Source organism: Hemitrygon akajei, chromosome 26, assembly GCF_048418815.1.
Source record: "Hemitrygon akajei chromosome 26, sHemAka1.3, whole genome shotgun sequence".
Lineage (NCBI taxonomy): Eukaryota > Metazoa > Chordata > Chondrichthyes > Myliobatiformes > Dasyatidae > Hemitrygon > Hemitrygon akajei.
This window is the reverse complement of record NC_133149.1, coordinates 8898988-8913525: the sequence shown is the minus strand read 5'-3', so window position 1 is coordinate 8913525 and position 14538 is coordinate 8898988.

The following is a 14538-nucleotide window of genomic DNA, read 5'->3' as shown; positions in this document are numbered from 1 at the left end:
AATGGATATCAGTTTTACTTTATGCTCACTTACTGCAAAGTGCACTTTGATTCCCTTCATTCACCCTGGTTACCCTGGATATCTTCATATTGTTGTCATTACATTTGTTCCATGTCACTCTCTGTGGCTTTGTCCAGGTAATTCTTATACATTTCAGCCACTATCTGTCAAGAGTTTATATGTTCTCCCAGTGACTGTGTGAGCTTCCTCTGGGTGCTCCAGTTTCCTCCCATATTCCAAAGGGTTAGGGTTGCTAAGTTGGGGACATGCTCTGTTAGTGTCCAAAATGTGATGACACTTGCGGGCTGCCCTCAGCACATTCTCTGACTATGTTGGCTGTTGATGCAAACAATACTTTTCAATGCACCTGTGACAAATAAAACGTATCTTTCTGTTCCACTTCATTGGATCCACCAAGTGTTTTCTTTCATCTCTCCCCACCCCACCGAAGGCTCTGTAGAGCTTGATTTCTTACTAATTTCACTTCATTTTGTCCTGGTAATCCATTGGGGTCATGTTTATTTTGTGAGTCTTTGTTCTGGTATGTTCCAAAGTAACCAAGGTATTTACAAAATGGCCTATTAGATAGCACATCAGTTATCACTGTCAAAGATCCGTGTATTCTAACATTTTTGCAGATGCCAGCCAGAGTTCCTGGAGTTACAACCCACTCCCTGTGACCTTCCAGCTCATGTGTCCAATCAAACATTGTATTTTCAGATGTTTCAGGATTCGCTTCTGCTTTGAATCAGTGGACTGGACTGTATTCAGGGATTCATCTTCGAATCTGGATGAGTATGCTGCAGTTGTTACCATCTTCATTATGTGTTCCCACAAAGACTTACTGTACATTCCCAAACCAAAAGCTGTGGATGAACCAGGAGGTACGCCGTCTGCTGAAGGCTAGGTTTGTGGCATTCAAGCCTGGTAACACAGGTCTGTACTAGAAAACCAGGTATGATTTGTGGAGGGCTATTTCAAAGGCGAAGATACAATTTTGAACGAGGTTGGAGGTGACATTGGATGCACGGCAACTCTGGCAGGGTCTGCAAGACATTACTTCCTACAAATTGAAACCCAATTGCGTGAATGTTAGCGATGCTTCACTACCAAATGAACTCAACACCTTCTATGCCTGCTTTGAAAGGGAGAATATAAATACAGCTGTGACCCTGTGTTCTCTGTCTCAGAGGCCAACATTAGGCTGCTTTTATAGAAAGTGAACCCTCGCAAGGTGGAAGGTTCCAATGGAGTACCTGGTAGGGCTCTGAAAACTTGTGACAAACAACTGGTGGGAGTATTCAAGGACATTTTCAACCTCTCACTGCTACGAGTGGAAGCTCCCACTTGCTTCAAAAAGGCAACAATTATACCAGTGCCTAAGAAGAATAATGTGAGCTGCCTTAATGACTATTGCCCAGTAGCACTCACATCTACAGTGATGAAATTTGTGGAATTTGTTGCCACATGCAACTGTGGAGGCCAGGTCATTGGGTGTACTCAAGGCAGAGATCGATAGGTTCGTGATTGGACACGGCATCAAAGGTTATGGGGAGAAAGCTGGGAACTGGGGTTGAGGAGGAGTAAAAAAAAGGATCAGCCATGATTGAATGGCAGAGCAGACTCGATGGACCAGATGGCCTAATTCTGCTTCTATGTCTTATGGTCTTATGGTAATGCTTTGAGAGGTTGGTCATGACTAGACTGAGCTCCTGCCTCAGTAAGGACCTGGACCCATTGCAATTTGTCGATCGCCACAATAGGTTGATGGCAGATGTAATATCAGTGGCTCTTCACACGGCCTTAGACCACCTGTCAATACAAACATCCATGTCAGGATGCTGTTCATCAACTAAAGCTCAGCATTTAATACCATCATTCCAACAATCCTGACTGATAAGTTACAGAACCTGGGCCTCTGTACCTCCCTCTGCAATTGGATCCTTGACTTCCTAACCAGAAGACCACAATCTGTGCAGATTGGTGATAGCATCTCCTCCTTGCTGACGATCAACACTGGCGCACCTCAGGGGTGTGTGCTTAGCCCACTGCTCTACTCTCTACGTATATACCCATGACTGTGTGGCTAGGCATAGCTCAAAGACCATCTATAAATTGGCTGACGATACATCCATTGTTGGTAGAATCTCAGGTAGTGACGAGAGGACGTACAGGAGTGAGATACGCCAGCTAGTGGAGTAGTGTCACAGCAACAACCTGGCACTCGATGTCAGCAAGACAGAAGAGTTGATTGTGGACTTCAGGAAGGGTAAGATGAAGGAACACATACCAATCCTCATAGAGGGGTCAGGAGTAGAGGGAGTGAGCAGTTTCAAGTTCCTGGGTGTCAAGGTCTCTGAGGACCTAGACTTGTCTCAACATATTGATGCAGCAAGACAGTGACTATACTCCATAAGAGTTTGAAGAGATTTGGCATGTCAACAAATACCCTAAAAAATGTCTATAGTTGTACTATGGAGAGCATTCTGACAGGCTACATCACTGTCTGGTATGGGGGGTTACTGCACAGGACCGAAAGAAGCCGCAGAAGTTTGTAAATCTAGTCAGCTCCATCTTGGGCACTAGCCTACAAAGTACCCAGGACATCTTAAGGGTGTCTCAGAAAGGCAGCGTCCATTATTAAGGACCTCCAGCACCCAGGGCATGCCCTTTTCTCTCTGTTACCATCAGGGAGGAGGTGAGGGAGCCTGAAGGCACACACTCAGCGATTCAGGAACAGCTTCTTCCCCCTGCCATCTGATTCCTAAATGGACATTGAAGCTGTGAACACTACCTCACTTTTTTAATATATATTATTGCTGCTTTTTTGCACAATTTCTAATCTATTCAATATATGTATACTGTAATTGATTGATTTATTTATTATTATTATTTTATTTTCTCTGCTAGATTATGTATTGCATTGAACTGCAGCTGCTGTTAATAAATTTCACAACACATGCTGGTGATAATAAACCTGATTCTGATTCTGTAAAATGTTCAAAGCTGGCAGCAAGAACAACATGGCTCATGGGACCAAGTTTTCAATGCACAGAGGACGTGGAGCATGATTGGGAAGTATTATTCAATGAGATGCTCATACACATACTATTAACTCCCAATATGGACCACACACAGGAACCAAGCAGCAAATCATGCACTGGTGTTAATTAAAGGGATTGTCATTTCCATACAGAGTCTCTGTGGAATGATTTGGGGTGAATCGGTTTCATATAAAATAGTCGCATATAAAATATTTATATATATATAAAATATAATATAGCTAGGGCACCAAAGACATTTGCACAGTTCTGTATTTGTCAACGTGGAACAGAGAGTGAGTTTGTAAATCTGGTGGGAGCGAAGGATGGGAATGGTGAGGGTGGAGTGCTGCAGGAGGGGTGTGGGACAGGTGGCAGAGAAGGAGTACCAGGGGTAGGGGATGGCACAGGGGCAGATATCAGGCAAAGTAATTTGATTCCAAACAATTGGTTAATTGATCATTATAGAATGTCTCTCTGGTGCTTCCCACTCCCTCTCCTCTCCATTCCCTTTTCCCAACTATGATTCCCCTCTCTCTGCCCCCTTTCCACTCTCAGCCCACAATAGAGACCCATATCAGAATCAGGTTTATCATCACTCACATATGTCATGAAATTTGGTTTTTTTTGGGAGACAGCAGTACGGTGCAATACATAAAATGCTACTGTACTGGGCAAGTCTTGGCCACCCAAGCTATGTATATGTGCATAAGAATTTTTGCACAGTACTGTTAGAAGTAGTGAAATCATGAATGAGTATGGTGTTCTTCCAAGGGGATGTTCCCTTAATGGAGAATACCTCCGTGTGACTTTGTTTAATGTGAGGAGGCTGATGCACGGGCAGCCATTGAACAAACCTTGACAGATCGGGGTCAGGGTCAAGTGGCATGGAATGCAAGACGACTGGGGATCCTTCACTGCCAGTGTGAAGTGCCATCATCTTCTGCTAGCTCCACCACTGAGGTCTTGGTTGGATCGCAGTTTGTCTGGAACTTCCCCCTTGACCTTACTGCTCTGGGTAACCCTACCAGGTGCTAAGCTCCAGAGAGCATCACTCTCAGGATCTCAGAAACTCTGAAGCCTTTCTACCATGACGAGGTGATGATCCCAGGGAAAGATATAATGTAGAACAGTGCAGCAGAGGAAGAGACCCTTTGGTTCATAATGTGTGTACCGGCCGTTATGTCAGTTCAAACATATCCTATCTGCCTGCGCAGAGTCCCTCTATTCCCTGTCTGTTTTCATTCCTGTCCAAACATCTCCAAAATGTTGCGATCATTTCAGTTTCCAACACCACACCCAGCAGCATGTTCTAGCCATCTTGGTATAAAATGACTTGTTCCACACATTTTTCTTAAACTTTCCTTCTCCTGCCCTGTAGTAATTGACATTTCCACTCTGGGGAAGTTTCTATATCTACCCTCTGTCTCTCATAATTTTATATCCTTCTATCAATCAGATCATATCTCAGACTCCAATGCTCCAAAAAAACCAATCCAAGTTTGTACAGGCTCTCCTCATAGCTACACTCAGTGACCACTGTATTAAGTACAGATGGCACCTAATGAAGTGGCCACTGACTGTATTTCTGTATGTTTGTGGTCTCCTGCTGCTGTAGCCTATCCACTTCAAGGTTCGATGTGTCGTGCATTCAGAGATGCTCTTCTGCACACCACTGTTGTAAAGCGTAGTTATTTGAATTACTGTCACCCTCCTGTCAGCTTGAACCAATCTGGCCATTCTCTTTCGACCTCTATAAGGCATTTTCATCCAAAGAATTCTGCTCACTGGATGTTTTTTTTCATTTATTGTTTGTCTCTATTAACACTAGAGACTGCTGTTTGTGAAAATCCCAGGTGATCAGCAGTTTCTATGAACTTGCACCCCAAGCAGTTTCATACCACCCCACCTGACATCAACAATCATTCCACGGTCAAAGTCACTCAGATCACATTTCTTCCCCATTCTGATGTTTGGTCTGAACCACAACTGAACCTCTTGATCATGTCTGTATGCTTTTATGCATTGAGTTGCTGTCATATGATTGGCTGATTAGATATTTGCATTAATAAGCAGGTGTACAGGTGAAGCTAGTGAAGTGACAAGAGTGCATTACTGTCTAAGGTAATGGTTTCTCTGTAGCAGCAATGTTTGGGTTATGGCTAGAAATAACGGGGCATGTTAGCCAATGAGCGGGATGTTGTTCTTTCTTGTGTGTCTGGGAGCCGGGAATTTGCAGTCTTTTGCCGGGGAGAGATGAGGAGAGAAGACGTGAATGTAGACTGTCGGAAGGAGTGGACTTGGAGTGAGAGTTCGAAGGTCAATGACGATTGAAGGAGGCACAAAGCTGCCAAACGCTCCTCATATGTTAACCCTTTCATTCCCAGAATCATCCTCATGAACCTCCTCTGCACTCTCTCCAATGACAACACATTCTTTCTGAGATTTGGGGCCCAAAACTATTGACAATACTCCAAGTGTGGCCTCACTAGTGTCTTATAAAGCCTCAGCATTATCTCCTTGCTTTTATATTCTATTCCCCTTGAAATAAGTGCCAACATTACATTTGCCTTCTTTGCCACAGACTCAACCTGTAAATTAACCTTCTGGGAGTCTTGCATGAAGACTCCTAAGTCTCTCTGCATCTCTGATGTTTGAACCTTCTCCATTTAGATAATAGTCCGCACTATTGTTCCTTTTACCAAAATGCATTTCCAAAAACTGTGACGTCGAACTGTTGGGTAAACAATAGTTTATGTTGACTGCAGATCATGGTTGCTCTTTGGGAGCTTTGCTATTGCTTGTTGGGTGGTGGGTGCTGACACTTTTTGCTGAAGTGGTTGCCAAGGGATCGTTGTTTGCTGGTGTCATCTTGACTGGGAGTTATAATCGTGGTCATAGAGTCATAGAGCACTAAAGCACAGAAAGAGGCTCTTCAAACTGTATATAGTCTGTATCAAACTGTAATTCTGTCTGGTTGCATGAACCGCATCTAGACTATGGCCCTCCACACTCCTCCCATCCATGTACTTATCTAAACTTCTCTTAAATGTTGAAATTGAACCCGCATCCACCACTTACACTGGCAGCTTGTTTCACACCTTCTGAGCAAAGACTTCTTGCCTTTAAACCAGCAAAAATATCTCCATTGTAATTCACAGAAATAATATCAATCAAAAGTCTGGTTAGAGGTGGATTTTAGGGAGGGTCTCTCATTTGGGAAGAGAGAGAGGAGCTAGAGAGGACAAGAGAGGTCCTAAATGGTCCTTCCAGGTGAGGTGACACTTCACCTGTGAGTCTTTCGGGGTCATATACTGTGTCCGGTGCTCCTGGTGTGGCTTCCTGTACATCAGTGGGACCTAATGTAGATTGGGAGACTGCTTTGCTGAGCATCATTTGCCAGAACAAGCGGGATCTCCCAGAGGCCACCCATTTCAATTCCACTTCCCATTCCCATTCTGATATTTCTATCCATGGCCTCCTCCACTGTTGTGATGAGGCCACACTTAGGCTGGAGGAACAACACCTTATATTCTGTCTGGGTAGCCTCCAACCTGATGGCATGAACATCGATTTCTGGTAATGCCCCCCATTGACCATTCTCATCCCCTTTCCCTTCTCTCACTTTATCTCCTTGCCTACTCATCGCCTCCCTCTGGTGTTCCATTCCCTTTTTATTTCTTGCATGTCCTGTGTCTTTCACTAATTTCCTTTCTAGCTCTTTACTTCATCCCTCCCCCTCCAGGTTTCACCTACCACCTGGTGTTTCTCTCTCCCCTCCCCCCACCTTTTAAATCTACTCCTCAGTTTTTTTTCTCCAGTCCTGCCGAAGGGTTTTGGCCCGAAACATTGACTGTACTCTTTTCCTAGATGCTGCCTGGCCTCTGAGTTCCTCCTTGTATGTGTTTTGAGGACAAGAGGCTTTTCATGGAAGTTCCAAGGGCCAGGATCTGGCAACTGATGATTAATGACTGCTCATAAAGTGACTATTTCATGGTATGTTCATGGTCTTCTATTGATGATCCCAGCCTCTTTAGGTTTGACGTGTTGTACATTCAGAGATGCTCTTCTGCACACCACTGTTGTAATGCCTGGTTACTTGAGTTACTGTCGCCTTCCTGTCAGTTTGAACCAGTCTGGCCATTCTCTTCTGACCTCTCCCATTTACAAGATATTTTTGCCCACAGAACTGCCGCTCACTGGATATTTTTGTTTTACGCATCATTCTCTGTAAACTCTAGGGATTGTTGTGCGTGAAAATCCCAGGAGATCAACAGGTTCTGAGATACTCAAACCACCTCGCCTGGCACCAAATTCCATGGTTAAAGTCACTTAGATCAAATTTCTTTCCAATTCTGATATTTGGTCTGAACAACAACAGAACCTCTTTATCATGCCTGCATGCCTTTTTGTATTGAGTTGCTGCCACATGATTGGTTGATTAGATATTTGCATTAACAAGCAGGTTTACAGGTGTACTTAATAAAGTGACCACTGATGTAATGTAAAAATCAACAAGCTGTTAGACTGTTTTATCTTTAACTTGTAGGGCAAAATCTCAGGCTCAGTAAAATCATAAACATAGTAGCAAAATTAGGCCATTCTGTCCGTCGAGTCTGCTTCACCATTCCATCATGGCTGACTTATTTTCCCTCACCTTCCTTCACCCCATAACCTTTGACACCCCGATTAATCAAGAACTTATCAACCTTTGCCTTAAATGTACCCAATAACTTGGTCTCCATATCTGTCTGTGGCAGTGAATTCCACAGATTCACCACAATTTAGCTCAGGAACTTCCTCCTCATCTTTGTTTGAAAGGGATGTCCTTCTATTCTGAAGCTGAAACATTCTATCAGAAACATTCTCTCCACATCCACTCTATATTCAATATTCGATAAGTTTCAATAAGATGCCCCCCATTCCTCTAAATTCCACTGATTACAGGCCCAGAGCCATCAAATTCTCAAACCCTTTCATTCCTGTAATCATTCTTGTGAATTTCCTCTGGACCTTCTTCAATTCCAGTGCATTATGTCTTAGATAAGGAGCCCAAAACTGCTCACAATATGTCCAGATGTGGTTTGACCAAAGCTTCAATATTACATCCTTACTCTTATATTCTCATCATCATTATGTGCTCTGTCTTATATTCTAGTCCTCTCAAAATGAATGCTAACATTGCATTTGCCTTCCTTGTCAGCAGTTCAACCTACAAGTTAACATATAGGGAATCCTGCACAAGGACACCCAAATCCATTTGCACTTCTGATTTCTGAATTTTCCCTCCATTTAGAAAATAACCTATGCCTTTATTCATTCTACCAAACTGCATGACCATACACTTCCTGGCACTGTATTCCATTTGCACTTTTTTGACCATTCTCCCGATCTGTCTAAGTCATTCTGCAGACTCCCTGCTTCCTCAACACCACCAGTCCTTGCCCCTATATTTATATTGTCTGCAAACTTGACCATAAAACCATCAATTCTGTCATCCAGATCATTAACAGACAAAGTGAAAAGAGCAGTCCCAATATTACCTCTATGGAACACCACTAGTCACCATCAGCCAACCAGGAAAGGCTCCTTTATTCCCACTCTTTGCCACCTGCCAGTCAGCCAATCTTCTATCCATGCTAGTATCTTTCCTGTAATACCATGGGTTCTTATCTTGTTAAGCAGCTTCATGTGTGGCACCTTGTCAAAGGCCTTCTGAAAATTCAAGTACACAACATCAACCAATTCTCCTTTGTTATTTCCTCAAAGAATTCCAACAGATTTGTCAGGCAAGAATTCCCTTAAGGAAACAATGCTGACTTCGGCCTATTTTATCGTGTGCCTTCAAGTACCCCGAAATCTCATCCTTAATAATGTGCACCATCTTCCCAACTACTGAAGTCAGGCTAACAGGCCTATAATTTTCATTCCTCTGCCTCCATCCCTTCTTAAAGAGTGGAGTGATATTTCCAACTTTCCAGTCCTCCGTAGCCATTCCAGAATCTATTGATTCTTGAAGGATCACTACTAATGTGTCTACAATCTCTTCAGCCACCTCTTTCAGAACCTTAGGGTGTCGTCCATCTGTTTCAGGTGACTTATCTACCTTAAGACCTTTCAGCTTCCCAAGCACCTTGTCCTTCACAATTGCAACCACACTCACTTCTGTCCACTGACACTCTTGAATTTCCGGCAAACTGCTAGTATCTTTCACGGTGAAGACAGATACAAAATACTTACTGTTTTTTCAGATATAAAAAGGGATGAGAGTGGATATTGGACGACTGGAGGTAATAATGGAGGAGCAAAAAACCCTCATTACAACCTCTTCAGCAGTCTGATACACACCCTGGTCTCTCTTTTACTGTTTATATATCTGAAAAAAAGTTTTTGTATCCTCATTGATGTTATTAACTTCCTTACCTTCATATTTTACTTTTTCTCTCCTTATGGCTTTTTTAGTTGCCTTCTGTTGATTTTTAAAAGTCCTCTCACTTTCCAATAATTTTTGTTCTATTTTGCTCTTTTCTGTTTATGATGTCTTTGACTTCCCTTGTCAGGCACAGTTGCCTCATCCTCCCTTTAGAATACCCCTTCATCTTTAAGACGTATCTTTCCTGTGCCTTCTGAATCGAATTCCCCTCTGAAACTCCAGTCTTTACTCATACACTCCAGGGAATAAAGTTATACTTCTTCAACCTCAATACTTTTCTCTTTTGCACTACTTATTTACTTTAACCTTTTATATATATATATATATATATATATATATATACACACACACACACACACACCCCTCTTACTGTAATTCACAATTTTTATTATTATGTACAGTCCTTATCTGCGAGGGATTGGTTCCGGGACCCCTCGCGGATACCAAAACTCACTGGAAAAGCATTCGGCTACAGTTGGTCAATGATCGGAACAATTTTAAAGGATAAAGTGTGAAAGGCCCTGCCCCGATGAAAGCTACAATTATTACTAAGCAACGCAGTGGTTTAATTATTGAAATACATACGTTTCTTAAGTGTTTTATATGCATAGAAAGGTAAAATATATACTATTTTCTAAGACAAACGTTTGACTAACTGATGCTAAATAATACTGGATGTAGCTGTTCTGACTTACTTAGTAAGAGAACTAATTTTTTTTGATCCTGATCTACGATAATCTACGCACATCCTCCTGTATACTTTAAATCATCTCTACATTACTTATAATACCTAATACAATGTAAATGCTATGTAAATAGTTGTTATACTGCATTGTTTAGGGATTAATGACAAGAAAAAAAGTCTGTACATGCTTGAACAACAAGTGCTGGAAGAGCACTTCCGGGTTTTCTCGATCCGCGGTTGGTTGAATTCACGCATGCGGAACTCGCGAATAAGGAGGGCCGACTGTATTGGAGTATGCAGCTGCTGCAAAATAACACATTTCATGACATATGCCAGTGATATTAAACCTGATTCTGAATTTTGATTTTGATACAGATGATAACAGGCCCTTCCCAGCCCAAATGAGCCCATGCCATGCAATTATACTCATCAGCCCTATTAACCTACTAACCCATACGTCTTTGGAATGTGCAAGGAAACTGGAGCACCCAGAGGAAACCCACAAGGTCACGGGAAGAATGTACAAACTCTTTACAGACCAGAAGAGGGAACTGAACCCGGTTTGCCGAAGTTGTACTAGTGTTACACTAGCTGTTATGCCACTGTGTCACCCCATGTTTTGCGTGCAGAAGGGATATGTCACCCAATACAATGGGAGAATTATGCAAACATTACTTTTAAATTACACTAACAGATGAATACTAAGCCAACAATTAGCCAAGTTGTCCGATGATTAAAAATAAAAATAATGTAAGCTCTTGAAGAAATTGCATTTTTAAGATCAATCTAATCTGCTGAAATATTTCATCATTGCTTGAGGGAGTAGGAGTAATTGAAATCTTGGTGCGAGGGATGGGAGAGGAAATGCAGCAGGACTAATTTACAAACAACGCAAATCTGCATGCTTCATTGAGGTCTATCCTTGCCTTTGGTGAACAGTGCTCGCAATTCTAGCCTTAAGGGAATCATCTGCCAACAGTGCACAGCACGAAACCTCTCCTAATTTTCCAAACACCGTGACAGCCACACAAAGGAAGGTAGAACATTGAGTTTCATTAATTCAAGGCAGCACAGCTTCATGCAGCAAGGCAGTTTAAGTCTGACAGCTGTGAGCCAGGCTTCAACTGCGGAAAACCTAGAAGATCAAGTGCAAAAGGTCTGTTTATTAAATTCCGCCTGAATAAATGGATTTATTTTATTTAGAGATACGGCGTGGAACAGGCCCTTCCAGCTCAACCAGCTGCACTGCCCAGCAACCCACCCATCCAACACCAGCCTAATCACAGGACAATTTACAATGATCAATTAACCTACCAACTGCTACGTCTTTGGACTGTGGAAGAAAAGCAGGCAAGCCGGATGAAACCCATGCGATTCACAGGGAGAACGTACAGACACCTTACAGTCTCCTTTCCGCTGGCACCAGAATTGAACTCTGAACTCCGGAACGCCCTGATCTGTAGTAGCATTGTGCTAAGCACTACACTAACATGATGCCCACATGGTAAATCTGTCCACAGGAGATCAGCATCCCAGGTATTGATGAAAAACATTCCCATCTGGGATTCATGACTTCCCTGACACCTCCCAGCACATATGTACACCCTATCTGAATGCCTCAGGGACTTGTGCATCGAAACATGTTTGCATCATGCTTGAAGCTGTTTGCATCAAATTAAATCAGCGAAGATTGTGCTGGGCAGCCTGCGAGTGTCACTATGTATTTGGCACCAGCATAACATACCTACAACTCACTAACCCTAACTCTAACTGCATGCCTTTGGAATGTGGGAGGAAACTCTTCATACAGAGAGTGGTGAATCTGTGGAATTCTTTGCCACAGGCAGCGGTGGAGGCCAAGTCATTATGTATATTTAAGGCAGAGGTTGATAGATTCTTGATTGATCAGGGCATGAAGGAATATGGGGAGAAGGTGGGAGATTGGGGCTGAGAGGAAAATTGGATTAGCCATGAGGAAATTACGGAGCAGACTCGATGGCCAAATGACCTAATTCTGCTCCTATATCTTATCTATGTGATCTTACAGAAACTGGAATCCCTGGAGGAAAACCATGCGATCACAGGGAGGATGTACAAACTTCTTACGGACAGTGGTGGGCATTGAACCCCGATCACTGATTGTTGCAAAGCGATGTACTAACTGCTACACTATCCTGGAGATCACAGGTGTCTTTGACTTATTCCTACTTTCCTCCTCACAGGATGTACAAGAGCCTTAGGTCCCAAATCTGATTTAGTAACTGCTCTGTAATTTATTAAAATCTAAATTTTCATTCTATATTTACCAAGATATCCAGCACTTTGTTTTTTTTTTGCAAATTGCCAAGACGACAAATACCCTGACGAATATCCAAGTGTGTGATGTCATTGTGGGATATACTTAAACAGCATTTGCATCATTGTATAGGCAGAGAAAACTCCAAATAAGCCAACACCATCTCTTCTAAAGCTCTCCGTGTTTCCGATATAACATTTCCCACTACACACTCTGCACACACTGCCTGGGAGTTCACTGAGGGGGTGGGGGTTGCAGGCAGGGTGGCACCATGTTGTTAGCCAGAATTGGCAAAAAGACCTGACAGAACCCAAAGCAACAAGGTTTGTCAATATGTAGAGCAACCACATATCCATAAGGAGGTGGGGTGGGTTAGATACTTCGCTGTCAGGCACTATTACATCAAGGTGAAGACTACAAAAAATGAGGGTCAAGTCCGGAGAAAATAAAATTGCTGTGCACACTGACTGTCGAGTCTGAGTCTTGGGAACAGATTGAGATCCTTCACATGGATACAAAAGTTTGGCCGCCCATTTTCTTCATGGATGCTGCCTGACACACTGAGTTCCTCCAGCAGATTGTTTGTTGCTCCATATTCTGACATCTGCAGTCTCTTCAATCTCCAACCGTAGCAGGAGTCTAGATATTTATGATAAAGTGTGTGAGCCTCCGATTCAGTACATACAGTGACAGGGGCAACACAGAAGTAGATTAGATCCTACTGTAAACCATCTACTGACAGATATCTTCCAAGCAACAATTTGATGCCACATTCTGACATACCAAGGACGCAGCCTAGAAGACTGGGGTGCCTTCTGGGTTCTGGGATTTCATGGCTCTGGAGGTGGGCAGACTCGAGGTCAGTGCCTGTGCAGGGAATCGGTGTGTGGTGGGAGGTGGATGATCGAAAGCAGCAAGCTGGCTGCTGGCTGTGTGCCCAGAGACCCGAGTGCTTTGCACACAGAGCTTGGAAGAAGCGATGCAACAGACTTTTAACATCGTAAATCAGTGAGTTGATTTGTTATGTCTCCCCTCTCGCTGTGAAACGGGGACACCCCTTTTCCCCTTAATAGGGAGAGAGAGAGAGCCTGTGGAATGTTGAATTACCGGGTGAATGAGTAGTCTTTGGGGTACTGCAAGTCTGTGTCTTTATTGATGCTTTGCTGCATGCTTGAGTGCTCGGTGGGGGTTGCAGAAGCAGATTGTTGGTGGGGGTTGTTGGGGGGGTGGGTCATTGCCTTGCTGTTGCTTGTGCGCGGGAGGGAGGGGAGCCAAGGAGGGGTGCTTTAGGGTTCTAACATTTAACTGTCATCCATTCTTTGGGGCACTCCTCTGTTATCGTGGATGGCTGCGAAGAAAAAAGAATTTCAGGATATATATTGTATACATTACTCTGACATTAAATGTACCTTTCATTTACTCCAGTGGAATTGTAATGCTTCACCTGTGGGTGAAAATAGAGAGTAGTTGGAAAAAAGTTAGATGACATAAAACAATCATCATGAGTCATCAAGAACGTCTTCAAAATACGATGTCTCAAAAAGGCAGTATCCCTCATTCTGGAACTCCACCACACAGAACATGGCTCTTCTTATTACTACCACCTAGAAGAAGGTACAGGAGCCTGAAGCCACACACTCAACATTTCAGAAACAGTTTCTCCCCCTCCACCATGGATAATGCACAATGAACCCATGAACACTATCTCATAATGTTTTTGCACTCTTTTTGCACTACTTATTTAATTCACTTTTTATACAGATATGTTTAATTATAATTTATTGTTATTTTTTACTATGTATTGCTCTATACTGCTGCTGTAAAACAACAGATTTTACAACATTTGCCAGTGAAATTAAATCTGTAAAGGGAAGAGACAGGTTATGTGATAAATTCATGTGCTGACACTATAAGGTGGGTTGATGTGACAAAATGGAGATTCTATGGAAACACAGATTGAAAATTCATCTCACAAAAGCAGATGAGAGAATTATAAAAGATTCATACAGACTATTTCAGTGCAAAAATCGCAAGAGCTGGTGAGAGATTCACAGAAGATGGTCTAGGAGAGTCAAGTAATGAT